Genomic DNA, 19,554 nt, shown 5'->3' on the forward strand with positions numbered 1-19,554 from the left:
AACCCATATTTCTGGATAGTAGACCCCTATTTATCAAGCATATATAGACAACCTGTATGTATAAAATAGAACACTGGCAACAGGCTTCCCTCAAGCATCTGTTTACTTCATGGGAATTTTAAGAGCACCTTCAAAATTGAATAATGAGTTATCGTAATGTAGCTGGCATGCTGTGAATCATCAGTACATCAGGGTCTCAGATTACTATTGCTTTTACTTTTATTGCTATTACTATTACTTTTTGTTTGTAGGTTGAGAGAGACTTATCTAGTTCATTATTTCCCACTTGGATCCTTAGAACAATCTGGTCTTCTGCACTTGCTCTGTAAACTGGGGTTCTTTTGATCCTTCTTAAGCACCACTGATAATTAATCCATCCTCTTGTAAAAGTAGGAACGTTAACCAGGTTAACAAATAGGATATACTTGTGGAAAAAGTTTTGTAGTCTTGCTAACAAGATAGCATCCACCTTTCTTCTTTTAGTCTTTTAATCTTTAAATTTTCTTGATTCCAAGGTAACATGCATTTTGTTATTTTTATCTTTATCAACATTTTTTGAAACAGAAAAATGGATTTCTTTCCAAATCTGAATTTTAGTATGTAGCTTTATAAAGACCTAGGTTTTCCTCTGACATTTATGTGAACATCTGCAAAGATTGGGGTATTTCAGCTGTTCTCTTTCTAGTCATAATCAGATAGTGAGATCATGTTAATTTCACAAAGAATTATCCTCAGGATGTAAGTGAAGGCAGTTAAGGGGGGTGAGGGGAGGGATTTTAATAAAAAATCAGCTGCCAAAGTGACCCAATCTTACCTCAGATGTGGATTTAACCTTATACGTCAAAGTAGTCCCTTTGAAGCAAGCATTTGCTAGATCTGAGCATGCATCTTTTTATCATGATAGCCTTAATAACTGCTGACCTCACTTGCTACTCACCCCACTGCTAGGTCTCCTAAAAGATCACAAATACTCATTCAAACAACATAGCTATTTCTGAAAATATACAACATTTGTTAGGGCAGGATTGTGTTACCAGGGAACAAAATTAGTAGACAAATTTGAGTAGACAAAAAAAATAAATAAATAAATAGTGCTATAAGGAGTTGCTTGGTTTATTACATTCCTGGGACAATGAGTTTTCCTTTCCATTCTGCTCATTTTGGAAGAAAAGAATGGCTTTATAATATATAGTGAGATTTCAGGAAATCTCAGGGACATATTAGTGAATTCACATTTCAGCTAATCTCATTTGCATTCCAGAATAAATATTTTTTACCAGTAAAAATACCTTGTAAGTCTACCCTGAACTATAAACAGAATATGTCAGGAAGAAAGAATACTAATTCATTTTTAAAAAGGAATATTTCATTATAGCGGGACTTTTCTATTCATAAGGAATAATACACTTGCTCTATATAATATACTTGTTAGGGTAACAAGAAACTTACATTCTTCATTACAAACCACTGCACAAGTCAATAACCTGTTACTGAAATATACAGCCCTACTGAAATCAATGTCAACTTCTGTCTTACAGCATTTTCTTGACACCCTAAGATTCTTTTCTTGATATTGTCACACTAATTATAGCGTTATTTTTAAAATATCAAATGACATTTTTCATGCTCATATACATGATATAGACCCTTTACCATTTATTATTTGATATGGGAATCAATTTATTTGTAACAAGCTTCATAGGTCATTTTGGAAAATCTGTGAAAGCCTGGATAAATTAGTTTGCCTGTAAATGCTGACTTGAGAGCTGCTAAAATGGATTGAAATATTAGGTTATGTTCCTATCTGTGCTCATATATAAAATCTTACAGGAAGGCAATCAAACAAACTGATACTTAGTTCAGAACAATACAGTGAATTTATTGGGATATGAGTTGTTCAAAAATATTCAAGAGAAATAAAAATAAAATATTATTCTTTGTTTTCCATGGTTGCTTTTTAACTGGAAGTACAAATACATGATGCTTCCCCTCCTAGAATCCAATCAGATTATGGTCAACAACTACTAGCCAAACTGAACAAAACTGCCTTCTGATCTTTCTTTCCCCTTAAATTTCAATTTCAAATTTTAGTGTACTTAAACAGAGAATTAGATTTTTGACAGAGTTCTATTCTTCTATAAACAAGTGTGAATTTCCTCTTGAGAATAAGAAAATGATAGGTTTATTGTGAAGAAATCTCTTACCTCAAAGAAATTGGTACATGGGAAAGGGTTTCTTCTTTAAATATTTATCATCAGAATATCAGAATATATAATTCTGTACAAGAACTGTTATAGATGTTATCATGGAAGAACTGTTATAGATGTTATCATGGAAGACACACTTTATTCAAGTACAGCTTTCACCAGTCTTGAATTACTAAGCTGAATATGGGCTAGTTAAGGGGATGGTAATGGCTTTTGACATGCAGAAGGTCAGAGCAGATGATCCTTAATCATTTTTTATGGTCTTGAACTCTATGAATGAATCACATTGCACAAAGGTCTGATATAGTCAGACTAATGCTGAGTCATTTTAAGCAGGAGTAATGAGCTGTGTGCCATTTTACAATCTATGCATACCCTAGTTCTTTGCCCAAGGGTGGCAAACCTGTAATATTTATTATAGGCATATAAAGCCTAATGAGAAACAGTAAGTGTATAAATGAAAACTACACGTGGATTACCTTTTTATCAAGTTGTGCTGATCTTTTTTCACTGTCATTCAGACATTCCAAATTCCAAATTCCCAGTTTAGTTCTGATTTTCCTTTCACTCTCAGCATTGTTTCCTGCTATTTCTCTGCTTTTACTGTAATGGCTTTTACTGTGATTAATGAAAGAAGCTAGGAAAAATATAAAGAAAATGAGACAAATGAGCAAGTATATATATATGTATTATATATACATTTCTTCTACAAAGTTTCAGTTATTCAGTAAAACTGTAGACTTAAAGAAACATTTGAATAAAATATCTAATTATTGAGTCCTTCTAAATCCTGTCATCAAAAATGACTGAGGTTAGATTTTCAAAGATATCTAGATTACTAACAGTGCACAACAGGAGATATAAAAAGTTAGCAGCTGAGACCCCAGAAGTGACAAGTAGTGTAAGTGTGACAGAAAGATGAGAAAAGTATTATAACATAAAAAGAATAGTGAAGAGACATCTATTTCAGAGATATGATTTGTTATAGTAGCTGTAATACAACTGACAATAAAGGTCATATAGCCCATCAGAAGCTTTCAATTGCTAAAGGAAAAAAAAAAAAAAAAGGGGGGGGGGGGGAAAGAGGGGCAGGTGGGGGGGAAGGGAAGGGAAACATATTCAAAGATATAAAAATATAGTAAGATTGTGGCCCTTGAAAACATAATGCTGAGTATGTTTCAAATCATGAAAAAATGCAAGGGGAGCCTAAGTCTATGCTACTGTTAGATGAAGTAAATTCTGTTTGTCTGCCTACAGTGAACTCTCTCCAGAGAGTTATAAAGTTTTGTTAGCAATTGTCTGAGTAATGGAATGACAAAAAGAAATATAGTTGTCATTTTGGACACCAACAGTAGCAAACTAAGCTTCTTTGTCATGAACTACTTTTCTTGCAGTCAAATTCTGCTGTCAGATACAAATAAGACCTTTTGTGTGATGGTAGTATTTTGACCAAAAGGAAAGTGAAAGAAAAGTTTAACAGAAACCTTAACACAATAAATATCATAAAAGACCACAACAGAAGAATGTGATCTTTCTGCTACTTTTAGAAGTGCACTTCCTCCAGAAGGACATGTTACTTTGGTCCAATAGATGAATGGAGTATATTTAAACTATTTACTTGAAATATTATGTTAGAATAAATGTCAGTAATGAAATTTGGTGGGGATACTGCATATAAGGTTAGATAAGCTGGTATCTCCATTTCCAAAATCTGTACATCTTTTTAATATACTTTTTTAGTATTTTGTGCATTTGTGATGATTATATAAACAGAACTGCCCATTTTATGGACAAGATGAGAACTTCTGTTACCTAGTAAAATCAGTAAAAATACAATGAAACTGTTGTAACAGTGATTTTCCATTACTTGGAATGCTCATCTTGTCATTCCTATTTCATATAGTAAGAAAAAGCAGACCAAGGTAGTAGATGCAAAAGATCAGAATTGTGGAAATGCACTGGGTTTATGTCACAAGGTTTTGGTAGCAGGGGATGTTGGGAGGGATGGGTTAAAAGCAGAAGGCCGGAGGAGGAGGATTCTAAATATGCTCAAGTGAACTTGCAGCTGAGAATACGTAAAGCCTGGAGAGCAGTAACATAGGAAAACACATATATCATACTTATTGCTGTTTATCCTGTGTGTGTTTGACAAGTAGAACATCTGTGTATAGATAAAGTAGCTATTTGGTAGATTTGAAGGTTCTGGTGCAGCCTCACCTCAAGTACTGTGTTCAGTTTTGGGTGTCACAATATAAGAAGGACGTAAAAATATTAGATATTCTCCAAAGGAGGTCAACAAAGGTGGTGAATGGTCTAGAGGGGATGATGTATGAGGAGCAGCTGAAGTACCTTGGATTGTTCAATGCAGAGAAGAGCAGACTGAGGGGAGGCCTCATGGCAGCCTGCAGCTTCCTCACACAGGAGCATAAGGGCAGGTGCTGAGCTCTGCCCTCTGGGGACAGCGACAGGACCCAAGGGAACAGCATGAAACTGCAATGTGGGAGGGCCAGGTTGGATATTAGCAAAAGCTTCTTCACTAAGGAGGTGGTCAGACAAAGGAGGAAGCTCCTCAGAGGAGCGGTTACAACATCAAGCCTGCTGGAGCTCAAGTGTTTGTACAATGCACCCAGGCATACTGTTTGACTTCTGCGTGGTCCTGTGTGGAGCCAGGAGTTGAATTCGATTATCCTTGTGGGTATCTTTCAGCTTGGGATAATCTATGATTTTATGATTCTAGAAGTTCCCCTTCAGCCTGTGGACAGTGGAGCAAGCTTTGTCCCTACAACCCATGGTCTACCCTGGCGGAGAAAATCTCCTCACTGCAGCCCATGGAGGAGCGCATGGTGGAACAGGTGGCCTGAAGGAGACTGCAGCCCATGGAGATGCCACACAAGAACAGACCACTGGACAGTACCAAAACCCATGGAGACAAGCCTCCACAGGAGCAGGTGGTGTGACAGTAACTGCAGCCTATGGGAGACCCCATTTGAAGCAGTCCATTCCTGAAGGATGGACCCATATGGTATGGACTTATACTGGAGCAGGTCTTATAGAACTGCAGTCTGTGGAAAGAACTGTGAGAAGCCACATAGGATCAGTTTGGGAAAGACTGCATTGTGTGTGAGGGACCCCATGCTGGAGTAAAAGAAGAGTGACCATGAAGAAGCAGTAGAGGTGAAACGTTAAGGACTGACAGCAACCCCTTTCCCCATTCCCTTGCACTGCCTGGAGGGAGGAGGTAGAGAAAGGTGAATTGGGGGAAAGGTGGTTATAATTTGCTTTTTTTCCTCACTGTTCTAGTCTGCTATGAATAGGCAATTAATTGTATTAATATCCCTGTGCTGAGTTCGTTTTGCCCATAACAGTAACTGGTAAGTGATCTCACTGTCATTATCTCAACCCACAAGTGTCCTTTCATTCCATTTTCTCCCTCTGTCCTTTTGAGGAGGGGAAGTGAGAGCAGCTGTGTGGTGCTAGGCTACCTATAGCGGTCAAAGGATATCAAGAAAGACTGAAATGAAAGACATCTAGGAGAAAAAACAAATTATTTAAAAATAATAAAAAATAATGACTATACAAATATTTATTTAATTTAACATATATATTTATACCTTCTAATAACACACACAAAAAAAGGTAGTTAAAATATTTTTATTTTTGTAGTCTTACTACAGATAGGAGTAACTAAAAAAAACTTTCATCATACATACTACATTTATTATATATAATGTAATGCATAGTGTTACAGAATAATTCAGACCAAAAACAGAGTGGAGAGGAAATTGTATTCATAGCCTGAGGATACATGTAATTTTTATATATATTTGTTCACTCTGATGGAGAAAAAAAATGTTGTAAATATTTCCTTTTACAAACTAGTAGAAGTGTTTCTCTGCTTTGCTGGAGAAGCAAATGAGAGATGGATCAGAGAGAATCTCTCAGTAGTTGAGAAGTTACTTAATGTAGTAGATGGATCTAGATTGTATTTCCCTGAAAAATGTGAACAGATTAAGCCAGAGAAAGGAAAACTCCAGTAGCATTCTGCACAATAAATGAGGCAGATGGCACCAAGATCTAGTCACACAGATACTCCTTTGTTTTTGCTTTGCCATGAGTGCCAAAAGAACATCTCATAAGCAGGCTGATATAATTTTGCAGAAGTCAATCCTGTTAATGGTCAAAGACAAAATAATGGGATATGTGTACCTTTATTTTGCCTCTCTGTGGTAACATTATGATATTACTTCATTTGCATTCTAAATTAGAATATACTGTCAGTCATACAAAGTAAAAAGAGGTTTGTGGTTTTTTTTTTCCTTCCTTTTCATTTAGAAATTCCATCAGCAGACAAAAAAGTGAGTCAAGCAGTTGTGTACAAATGTAAATTGTATTGAGTTGAATTCCAACAAAAGAATCAAAACATTGCAACTAAGTGCCTCTGAATATAGTTCTGTGTTTCCTTTTAAATACCTGTCTTATGGTAGTACACAACTGTGCTAAACCTCTTCAAGAAACATATATAGGTAAGCTTTATCCACTTATTATTTAGTTACAAAATAATTCATTTTGCTTCAAAACTTTTGACATGGCTTGAAAAATTGATCTCAATAAATGTCAAGGTACGTAGAGATAGAAGTTATTTGTCTGTAATCAATTTTTATGTGCAATGGTGAGAAATGAATTTCTTCAGTAACACAAATCATTCTGAGAGACAGATAGATGTTGTAGATATTCTAGGCCTGTATGAATATATATATATATATCTAGCGAAGGAAAAAAAAAAAAAAAAAAAAAAAAAAAGCAGTGGCAATTATTACTTTTCATAGTTGTAGAATATATGCTTTGCTTTTGTCTTCTTTTACACATAGTCTTTTCCCAAGGACCTGTCCTTTTTATGTTGATTTGCAGTACTCAAATCTTTACAGTGTGCAACTGAATTACTTCACAATGTGTGAAACTGAAAACTTAGAGAATATTATTTTTCCCCTGGTGTTTTTCTTTCCATACACTTCCACATATGACACTTCAACAGTTTTGGATCAGAAAAAAGTCTTTCCCTCTTCACCATCTTTCTTTTCCTCCTTCAGACACTCTCTAATAGTTGTATGTCCTTCTTATATTGTGGCACCCAAAACTACACACAGTACTCAAGGCAAGGCTGTACCAGCACAGAGTAGAGCAGGACAATCACTTCCCTCAACCAGCTAACAATACTGTGCCTCATACACCCTCACCTGGTGACTCACTGCCTTATAAGAGCAATGACATACATGTATATTCCCTTCCCCCATTCTGCCTGTGCCATCTACTTCAGTTTGGGTCATCTGCTCCAAGCTCAGCAACTCAGTAACACTGCTGCAGTGTCACAGACAGACTCATAGAATCATTTAGGTTGGAAAAGACCTTTAAGATCCTCACATCCAACTATCCACCTCACACTACCTAGTCCACCACTAAATCACATCACATGCCTTTAAATACCCCCAGAAATAGCTAATCCTCCAGGCAGCATAACCACACTTTCTGTGAATAAATTCTTCCTAATAATCTAAATCTCCCCTGATACAACTTGAGGCCATTTCCTTTCTTGCTATTGCTTGTCACCTGAGACCAACACCTTGATTGCTGCAACCTCCTTTCAAGTAGCTGTAGTCATGAGTTCTCTCCTCAGCCTCCTCTTCTCCAGACAAAACAAACCCAGTTCCCTCAGCTGGTCCTCATAAATCTTGTTTTCTAGTCCCTTCAGCAGTTTTTTGCTCTTCTCTGCACGTTTGAGCAATCAATATTCTTGTAGTGAGGGGCCAAGAACTGAACAAAATAGTGGGATCTCACCAGAGCCAAGTACAGTAGAACAGTTCTAGTTCTAGTTCTAGTTCTAGTTCTGCTGGATACACTGTGCAATTCAGGATGCCATTGGTCTTTTTGGCCCTTTAGGCACACTGCAACTTTTCCCCATGCCCATACAGCTACATGAGGTTGATACGATCCAAATACAGCACCTGTCATTTAGCCCTATTGAATGCCACACAATTTGATATGGCTCATTGATATAGTCTATCCAAATCCCTCTGCCTGCCCTCAAGAAGATTGACACTTCCAGCTTGGTGTTATCTGAACATTTACCAAAAGTGCACTCAATCTGCTCATCAGTAACACTGATAAAGATACTTTTTTAAAAAAATGGCCCCAATACTGAGCCCTGGAGAACACCGCTTGTGACCAGGCACCAGCCAGATTTAACACCGTCCATGGCAACTCTTTGGGCCCAGCCATCTACTTAGCAGCCAGTACATACATCCAAGCCAAGAGCATCCAGTTTCTCCAGGAGAAAGTTGTGGAAAAGAGTATTAACCAGTTTTTACTTGGAGGTTAACAGGAATCATGAATCATATGAATCATAGAATGGCCTAGGTTGGAAAAGATCATCTAGTTCCCCCTCAACACACAGTTTAGGCTTTCAACAGCTGTTACCATCCTGGTATTGGGCCTCTCTGTGTGTGTACTGAACGTAGGTGGCAAGGTGTTGGTAGCAGGGAGGCTGCAGGGGTGGTCTCTGAGAAGAAACATCAGGAGCTACCCTGTTCTTGTCAGAGAAGATTCCAGCTGGTTCCACATTGGACCCACCACAGGACAGAGCAGAACCCATCAACCAAGCTGGTGGTGCCTCTGGGAAAACTGTTTAGGAAAGAGCAAGATGCTGCACTGTCAGCAAACACATTTTTAACTAACTATATGCTAACTATAGAAAACTAAACCAAGTGCTCTTGCCTACCTAAATTTAATACCATCTCATCTTAACAAGATACTTGATATAAGTCAAATTATTTATGCCCTAGAATTCAATTTGTTTGTCTTCATCAACTCGGATTTAGTTAAAACTAGATTAGCTGAGTTTAACTGTTAATATAGAGGTAGAAGTAGACATTTTTAACCAAGTTCTGTGAAATAGAAGAAAATGATGAAATCAACTACTAGAAGCAGTTTTTCAAGGATTACTTATTTCAGGTTTTTTGTTTGTTTGTTTGTTTGTTTTATTATTATTATTAATAGATGCAGAAGCTCTCCCTCCTTAAGGAATAATCTTGAGACAAACTAATACTATCTGTGGACAATAACTTCAGATTAAATCCTAGTTTGTTTTTATTTAGAATAGTTATCAAAATTCTTCTCTCTAGAAGAACACTAAGTTTAAAAGGAAAAATAGCTACCACTTTCCAGTAGTGCATTTCTAATACACTTAAATCATTTCAGGAAAATATTAAATGTAGTCCCTTAGTACTCCATCTCATGCTGGATGTGAAAATTTCAAATAAGTCATCACATAGCAGATTCAATACCAGACTGTGAACTGCATTTTTTTTTTCAAGTTGTTTTACACTTTTCCTCCTTGTCTTCTTGGCTACCTTATTACTGTTTTTCCCATGCTTGGGTGAGATGTAATGAACTGGCTGTTCTGGGAGAAGACAGTACCTTTGTATCACAGTGGGTTGAAAATGTACATTTTGCAGATGTTCCCTGGATCCAAATATTAATCTCGATGTATTTTCATTGTTTCCATAGCTATCTGAAGGGGCTTGGGGGAATCTTTGTGTCATGAAAGTGCCATTTCCTAATGCATATGTAGGAGACTGTTCATTCTTTTCCAGCTTTATGACTACACTATTTTTACCTTTATGTGAATAGATTTTTGGAGTATCTTTAAAGGGAATGTTTTTTCCCCCTCCCATTCTTGTATCACGTTCTGATGCATTTTATCTTCAGGAATTAATAGCAGTGGAAATTCTGCTACCCCTTACTACACAAAAATCTTCCAGTTTTGAAAGCATTGCCTATGAAAGGATATATTTAAAGTGCTTTGGTCAGTGTTTCTTATTTTCTTATGGTTACTGAAGTTGCTTAAGCAATGCTAGAAAACATGGAATGTCTCAAAGAACATGAATTGTTGCATGTTCAAAATATCACAGTGACTGGGAAACTCCTGAAGACTGAAAAAAAAAAAAAAAAAAAAAAAAATCACCCCTATCTTCAAGAAGGGCAAGGAGGATCTGGGGAACTACAGGTCTCAACTCAATCCCAGGAAGATGCAACAACTACTCCTGGAAGCCACTTCCGGGCAGGAGAAGGACAACAATGTGACTGGGAGTAGTCAGCATGTATTTATGAAGGGAAAATGGTGCTTGACCAACCTGATAGCCTTCTAAAATTAGATAAGTGGTTTTGTGGGTGAGGATGGATTAGAACAGTGGTTGTCTTGATTTTAGTAAGGCTTTCAACACTGTCGTCCATAACAACCTCATAGACAAACTACTGAAATGTGAGGTAAGTATGTGGGCAACGAGGTACGTTGAAAACTAGCTGAACCATTAGGCCCAGAAAATGGTAAGCAATGACATTAAGTCCAGCTGGAGGCCAGTCATTCATTAGTGAAGTAATACCAGAGGGGTCAATACTGTTTAACATGTTTGTTAATGACTCTGGGACAGAGTCTACCCTCAACAAGTCTGCAGACAACACAAAACTGGGAAAAGTGGCTGATAAACTAAAGAGTTGTGCTGCCATTCAGAGTGATGTCAACAGAGTGACTGCAGAGTCAGTGCAGGCTGACCAGATGAAAACCAACTTTACTGAAAAGGCCCTGGGGTTCAGGTGAATACCACGCTGAACGTGAGCCACGAATGTGTCATTATAGAAAAGTCTCTGGGTCTGCATTAGGAAGAGCATTGCCAGCAGGGCAAAGGAGGTCCTCTACTCAACACAGCTGAAACACATTTAAAGTGGTGTGTCCAGTTTCAGGCTGCCCATTGCAAAGGGCATGTGGACATGAGTGGACATGATCAAGCAAATCCTGAAATGGACCATGAAGAAGAGGGGGCTGGAGTATCTTTTGACATATGAGGAGAGGCTGAGAGCTGGACTTGTGCCATCTGGGGGTTGGGGGCGGGGGAGAGGGAGAGGGGAATTCTCATGGTGTACCTGGCAAAGTGAAGTAAAGAACCAAAAAATATGCAGCTAGGCTCATCTTGGTGGCATTCAGTAACAGTACAGGAGGAAATACAGGAGTTACTATGTAAACGTGAAAAAAAAAAAAAAAAAAACTTTTTACTATATGAGTAGCCAGACACTGGAAGAGGTTGCCCTCTGGCTGAGATTATCCATGCTTGGATTTAAAACCCAACTAGACGCAGCCCTGAGCAATCTGCTCTAGCTGACCTGCCTTAAAAAGTGTGTTGAGTAAAATGATATCCACATGTCACTTACAGCCTCAACTATTCTGTGATTCTGTGATTTCTAACATTTTTTCTCTTAATTTCTTCATTCACTTGCAATACGTCCATTTTCCATTCTTTCCACTTGCTTTCCTCCACATTCTTTCAAACTTTTTCTGATTTCCTAGGGTTTGTCTCCTACATTGTGTAAATCTTTCAGAAGTTTCAGATTTGTCCACTATCTCTGTGCAACGTCTTTCTATTGTATATGTCTCCCAACCAAGCATGAACTAAGCTTCCTGGCAGAACACAGCTTCATAATGTGCTGCCTGTGCCCAATGATGTAGTGTGCCATCAAGCTGTGAATCGCCTATGAAGCCTACAGCAGCCTCAGTGCCCCGGTTAATTGTTTGTTCAATTTCCAAAACAGAGCTGACACCTGTGAAAACTTGGCTTGCATTTCTTTGTCAACACATATGCATCATCCATAAATGCCTTGTTGATGTTTAATAGAAGAGATTCATCCATGGCATATTTGTTACATACTTGACTATTAGGTGCTTTAACAATACAGATTGCAGCACAGGAAAGTATCCTTCCTTATGAATTACAGTATGTCTGTTTTATGACAAAAAGCTGTAAAATTGGTATCAGTGATTGATCAGTGTTATTTTATCTGCCTAAGATTTAAACTACACAGCTTGAACAACAAGAAAGAGAATTATCTGACTGGTCTAGGCTGTAAAATCATCTTCCATAGTGTTATCTCCTAGTGCATTCTAATATTTTAATAAATTTGTTTACCTCAGAATTTTTCATTATTTACCTCATTTACCACTGTGACAATTATTACTTCATTATTCTAAGCTCCATAGGCATATTTCCATTTCTTTTATATATGTAAGGTCAAAGAAAACAGTTTAAAGCTGAAAATTTTGAGAGGTACAAAAGGTGAGATGAAATCTTTTTCACAGTAAACCAAGTGACAGCTCAAAAAAAGCTTTTTTGTTGTTGTTGTTGTTTGTTTTGTATAACTGTCTGTCAAAAGAAATATTGTGAACTTATGATTGCTAACTGAATAAAGAAGAGGAGAAAAATCTGAGTATGATTGAAAACCATGAATTTTTGAGTTATTTTTCTTTCACTAATGTGGCTTGTTAATGGTTTTCTATTGGCATGCACAGTGTTTTACAAATATCAGCTGATCACCATGAGATCTTATAGGTTGTCTGTTAGGTAAGAAGCCCAGCAATGAGAATTTTCAACAGTAGGCCTAAGGTAGATTTCAACAAAAACAATTGTGTAGAGGACATGGGATAAAATAAAGCATATTATCTTTCAAAAGTAGCTTGAAATTTTGTTTCAGCTGAGAATGCCTGCAGTTCTCCGGAACACCTCCACGCTGTGGTTGTGCTGTTATGCAAGAACTTTCCTAGAAGACAATCCTCTTTTTCTTGAGCATGATTCTTAATGTGAATTAAACTAGTCATTAGGCCCTGTGTTTATGTTCAGCTAATGGTAATTGCCTTTCTGGATAGAGGGATATGTGCTGTTTGAGTTCTTCATTTCTGTGTTTATTTTTTTGTTTGTTTGTTTGCTTTTTTTTTTTTTTTCATTTTTCTCATTTTAAATATGGTAAAAATGGAGATCTGATAGAAAAAATAATTTATCAGAGATCACAAACTGGCTTAATTTCACAGCCATGATTTGATGTGAACTCAACATTCAATTTATATGTAATGATCTTTAGATTCATCATTTTTTCTTTTATCTTAGTTTTTTTTGACTTAAAACTTTGATATTGTTTGTATTAAAGTCAAAGGACTGAATTTCAGTTGCTCCTGTCTTTAGCTATTTAATATTTCCACTGAAGCAAATGCTCTCAGCATTTCAATCCTTCAAGGCTTGGCAGGCATATTTTTAAGGGTTCTGACACTTTTTTTTTTCTCCTTTTCATTCCCCCCCCCACACACACACCTTTTTTTTTTTGGTGTTTCAAATTCTTCTACTTCCAGAGACTCTTAGAAGAGTGAACTGAAACATAAGCCAATGCAATGATGCAGTCTGAGACCAAAAATAGCCCAAAACAAAATTCATCTAAAATCATCTAAGTCAATTTATTGATGTGGAATTAGATATTTTTCCATAATTCAGTATAAGGGAACTTTGTGGTATGACTTTGATGATTTTCTTCAACCTAATGCTCAACATGAATTAACTGAAGTAGTTCTACAGAGAACAATATGATCCTGTTCTGTTTTTCATTCCCCTTCACCTTCCCTTTTTCTCTGTAGCTGCAGCAAGCAACCTGTTTTTCCTATGTGTCTGACAGCAAAAATGTATTTTGGAAATTCAGACTGATAGAAGGGAAATTTCAGATGAAACATAGCTAGTAATAACTGTAGGCTATTTGGTTATCCAATGAAGGGAAAAATTTCTAAATACTGTAGGTCTAAAAATCCCACTTTATAGAAGAAACACCAAATTTTTAAAGAGATTATTTTAAAATTAGAAGCAAATTAGATGATTAAGGTGTTCTCCTACATTGTGCCACTAGAGAAGGAAAACATCTCAAAGGTTCGATGTAACTCAAAAGTCATGGATAATGCTATAAAGTATGAATAGAATAGCCTCATTTTTTTCATTTTTTGCTATATCCTTATTTTTCTTGCCACTGAAGATTTTTCTTTTTTTGTTCTAGTCTTTCTCCCAAATGAAACGTAAATAAATAAATAAATAGATAGATAGATAGTTTCACTAGGGGAGGTGGGGGAGATATAATGTAATTAAAAACATATAGTTTTGAAAATTATTATATTAAAATATAATTAAAACTTTGGACAATTTTTGGTCATTTTTCCTTTTGATATGCCAAGTTTAGCCAACTGATGTGTTATATATGAAGTAAAAGGTTAGCTCTTCTACTATCTAACAATGTTATTTCTGGAAGGATAGAGCACTTTAAATATGCTTTAAAAAATATTCATTGATAATTGAGCTTGTCAAAAAAAAAAATATATTTAAATATATTTGTGTGTAAAGTTACTGTTAAACTTTCTCATATATTTTTTTAGTAGTTGCTATCATGCAGCTTTCATATACTTTAAATAAAGATATGGGTGTTCATCACCAGACTTCCTTGTCCGCCAAACAGTTGTTAACTGCCTTCTCACAATAGAAATGCTGCGTTTGAGCCCAGAGGCCCACCCACCATCACTCCCTGGCTCAGCTCTGGCCAGCAGCGGGTCCCTTTGGAGCCGTCTGGAGCTGGCTCCGATCCGACAATGGGGCAGCTGCTGGACTCTGCTCACAGAGGCCCCCTACTACCAATGCCTTGCCACATTAGCCCACTATATTTCCACCATTTGCCTTTTTGAAATAAATAAATAAATAAATAAATAAATAAATAAATATTATTAAAATATATTCTTTAAGATTCATCATAAAATCTTGAAAAACTTCACTTACATCAGTGAAAAGAATTCCCCATAGCAAAATCAGCATGGCTGCTTCCTTAAGAACACTTTGTTTCCCAGTAGTAGTTTTTTTTGTTTGTTTGTTTGTTTTCCAGAGACATTCTTTTCAAGGGTAGAATTTAAAAGTCATTTGTTCCTTCCCCATACCACCAATTTTATAACAAATATATGCAAAAGAGTTAACAGGGAGCCATTTCACACATAAAAGTTTGAAAGTCACTGTGTTAGTTGTAGTCTTTCTTTACAGAATATTGTAGAATGGAATGACTTGTATTTTTCTGCCAGTGTATTTGATAGAAGCAGCTGAAAGTCGATTGCTTTGAGAAATGAATGAACAGTGAAATGTATATAGAAAATGTGTTGCTGCTAAGTGGCTGTAGACAAGAATAAGAACTTCTATAGCTAATAATCCTTAAGGAATGCATAAAACAAAGTGCCAAAAAATTGCAATATGAGTAGGCTGACATGAAAATATGAAAATATGAAAAGATTCTGCAGAGCTTTAATGTGAACTAGAAGGAATTTGGTATTTGAATAGGGCAATTATTTGGCAAATTAAGCATAAAATCGTTCTATTTCTGCAGTTTGACATGATACTTAAGCATGGATGTCAGATAGAAACTTATTTTACCTAATGGTAATATTTCCTCCATGTATTTTTTAGCACTTAATTTAACTTACTATTGATCCACTATGTTTCTTTCCGGTAGCTTCCAGTCATTCCTTTTCATCTTGTATTTTGTCTAATGGCCATGCCACAGTAATACTGTATAATATAATCATAACATGTAGTAGTGTGTGATGCATGAAATGTTTCACCAATAGCAACTTGAATGTAGAGTGCCAGAATCAAAACAATTATAAAATGTGTGTGTATAGATAGATAGATAAATAGATAAATAGATAAACAGATAAACAAACAAAAAACAGTAATGGCAAGCAATAGTAAATTATCATGAATTATCCCTTCTCTTTTAAAACAGAAAAAAAAATGTTTAAAGATATTAAAAACATGTAAAAATATGATTCTTTCAAATTAAAGGTTCCCCTAAAATTTTAAAACAAGAGTGGAAGAAAGTTTTTACAGTGCAGAGATGGAAGGCAGTCTTATGACTGCAATTAGCACACCAAACTTTTGATCTAAGCCGAATACTTGTAAGGCAAAGGAGTTTCGGACTGTGTCATTTTAAACAGCTCTTCTGAACATGTTGCAATTTGTATAACTTCTGACATTATGTCCTTCACTCTCTTTTTATTCCATTTTATTCCATTGCTTTTGAGGTTGACCTAACACAGGTTTATCTGTTCTCCTGCAGAGTCCTGTCTGTATTGGTTTGCAGTCTTTTCAATTTGCCTCACAAACAAGCTTACTTTGTCACTCTATACCTACAATTTTACTTTAGTCCAATCTAAAAAACAAACAAACAAAAAACCAAAAACTTCTTGGCTCTTTTTTTTCTTCCTATGGTTGCAGTCATATATGTTTATCGTTTCATTTAACTTCAAAGATTTTGAGATGCAACGTTGTATTCCCATTTTATGTTTATGGATACATGGATTTTATGTTTATGGATGAATCCACATGTGTTCACACTAACGCAGGTCTTGGTCTGTGTTTTTTACAAAAGGCACTGCACCTACTTTTGGCTTCTGAGTCATGCTACCATTACCTAAAACTGACTTGGTCATTCTTGATTCACTGTCTGCTCCCCTCAGGAGACTACTTTTATTCAGCATTAAATAAATAAAAACAAGATATTTTGTGATAGACTGTATGATAGTCATGAATTTAGACCTTTTCTAGTGGTGAATTTACTTTCCTTTTTACATTGAATATACTTATATTAACAATATAACCTAACATACATATATATATAACAAGACACTATTTTTTTTTTAGCATGTGTGACACATAAAACAGTAAATATGTGGAGAATCTCAGGACAAAAATCCTCCAAATATTCATGACTGTGAAATTTAGTTTTGAAAATCTAGAATGAAATCTGGGATGATACAGTGTACTCTAAGAGAAACTTTAGGGTCTTGTCTGTAGTGAGGAAAACTTAAGAGAAATACCAGTTCTCTGATTACAAGATCTCTCTCTGCAACACAGAATATTATGTTCCAAAGAGAGGAGAAAAATCAAATTTCTGTCCTCATATAAAATATTAATGCTGCTTCCATGGGATATGAAAAATTATAATTTCTTGGAAGCTTATTTTCACCTTTCTTCATCTTGGACTAGAGAAATCTAAAACATACATAGCTCAGAAGCAAGCAATGATGAGGGGGGTCATTTAATGGGGAAAGTCAGTGAGAAGAGAAAGGCAGAAAAAGTGAATTAAAGCATAATAAGGAGACACTACTCAGAGTGAGGGAGATGAAGCATAAGGGATTTTTCATAGCTTCTTGGACAGTTTGGATACTCTAGTTTTAGTGAGAATGTGTGGTGGGTTAACCTTGGCTGGGCACCAAATGCCCACTATACTACTTACTCTCACTCATTCTCCTGAACATGACAATGCAGGGGGATGAGGAATGGGGATTTAAGTCAATTCATAATTCTTTGTCTCTGCTGCTCCTTCATCCTCACTCTCTTCCCCTGCTCCAGCATGGATTTCCTTCCACAGGACGTAGTCCTTCACAAATTGATCCAACATGGATTTCCCATAGGCTGCAGTCATTCAAGAACTGCTCCTCAGCCCTTCAGGTACAGACTACTGCATTGTGGGTTCCCCACAGTTCCTATCAGACAAGCTGCTGTGAGAGACAAGCTACAGTCAGTCCTTGCCTGGAGCCTGCTCCAATATGGTCTGTCCATAAGCTGCAGCTTTCCTCAAAGCATATCCACCTGCCATAGTGTGAGCTGTCCATGGGCTGCAATGTGCATTATCTCCTCTGGCATGATCCTCCACAGGCAGCAGAGGGACAACCTGCTTTACCATGCTCTTCTCTGTAGGGGCACCTCCTCCCTCTACTTCACTGATATTGATGTCTGCAGGGTTTTTTTCTCTCCTGATATATATATCTATAGATAGATAGATAGATTTTTTTTTTTTTTCACTCTTCCTGACAACTACATATACTTCAGCTCTAACCATTCATCAAAATTTAGTTTCTCTTAAATTTGACTGTTGTCTGTGACATTATTGGTCTCTGATAAACTTAGGCCCACAATCATCATATTTTACAACAGATTGTGCTCAAAACAGTGATATTCATAATTCATACAGGCAACATAAAAAGACTAGAGGAAAAAAAAAAAAAAAAAAAAAGTTCAGATATTATTTTTAAGTTTGTTGATCCATAATTAAATCAATCTCAATTCTGGGTCTAAGCAAGTCTTCAAATTTAAGCAAGATTTTCAAAATTTCTGATAGCACCTTCATCGAGACTAAGGATTCTGAAATACCATAGACTCAATATAATGTAATTAAAAACATATAGTTTTGAAAATTATTATATTAAAATATAATTAAAACTTTGGACAATTTTTGGTCATTTTTCCTTTTGATATGCCAAGTTTAGCCAACTGATGTGTTATATATGAAGTAAAAGGTTAGCTCTTCTACTATCTAACAATGTTATTTCTGGAAGGATAGAGCACTTTAAATATGCTTTAAAAAATATTCATTGATAATTGAGCTTGTCAAAAAAAAAATATATTTAAATATATTTGTGTGTAAAGTTACTGTTAAACTTTCTCATATATTTTTTTAAGTCGCCCAATTATTTTATATCAACAGGAACTGTAGCACTGAACTATGCCAGGAATCTGGATAGCACATTGATATTTCTACACTATAATATAGCTTTGCTTACTTTCCACTGACATTTTGTTTTTAAGGTTTGTGGGAATTAATACATTTAAAGTATAACATTCTGATTATAATTATTCTGAGACTTAAATGAACGTTTATCACAGTAAATTTTCTGAGTGATTTGAAAATGTCATTTGTTATATAACTACATTTGAGCTTCTCAGCTAGTCCTTTGAAGATACATTTGAGATATTCAGCTTCAAAATAAGGCTTGTTTGCTGAAATGCTCACAAACTTAAACTTGTCAAGTTTTCTGTATTTTTTAAGCACCTTAATGACATCACCCACAGAAGGAATTGTTCTTTTATTTTTCAATCTGAGATTTACATTTCCATGTTGAACTTGGCCAGGGTTTCAATTTTGTTATGATGCATGTAGATATCATGTAAGCTTATACATCTAGCAAAATTTTATACAGGATTATCTGGTTTTCTTCAGGAGAAGTATTTTAAGGGAAGTAATGAAGAGTTATTACTGTGACATCTCATGGCATCAAAGTGAGATATATTCTGTAAGTAAGTACTACCTCAAGCAGTTTCAGTTCCAGGAACAGCCCTCTGCAGATCTCATCTCTGTTTTCAATTTCATTACTTCATCTTTTCTTCAAAAAATAAAGCAAAGAAACTTATTTATTTATTTATTTAGGTACAACTTTTAAGATCAAACAAAAAATTAAATTATGTTCAACAGATACTAAGACCTACATTATAGTTCAGTAGCAAGCCCTCCAAAAATGTGTTCTTTCCTTCAGAATTCTACACCATATCACAGAATCATAGAGTTTGGAAGGTATCTCAGGAGGCCATCTGGTCCAACCCCCCTGCTCAACCAGGGACACCTAAAA

The 19,554-nt window shown here is 35.9% G+C and overlaps 1 long non-coding RNA gene across 1 annotated transcript in view; it reads right to left on the bottom strand.

Moving 5' to 3' along the window:
• Window positions 1-2,759: 2,759 nt before the first annotated feature.
• LOC309877227 overlaps window positions 2,760-19,554 on the bottom strand; it is a 77,271-nt gene continuing 60,476 nt past the window's right edge. Inside the window, exons 3-4 of the long non-coding RNA XR_014317336.1 lie at window positions 19,237-19,311; window positions 2,760-2,844 (exon numbers count right to left, since the gene is read on the bottom strand). This is a non-coding gene — a long non-coding RNA (uncharacterized lncRNA). The remainder of the gene's footprint in view (window positions 2,845-19,236; window positions 19,312-19,554) is intronic.

The sequence above is a fragment of the Aythya marila genome (genome assembly GCF_965140915.1).
Source record: "Aythya marila genome assembly, chromosome: 3".
Taxonomy (NCBI): Eukaryota; Metazoa; Chordata; class Aves; order Anseriformes; family Anatidae; genus Aythya; species Aythya marila.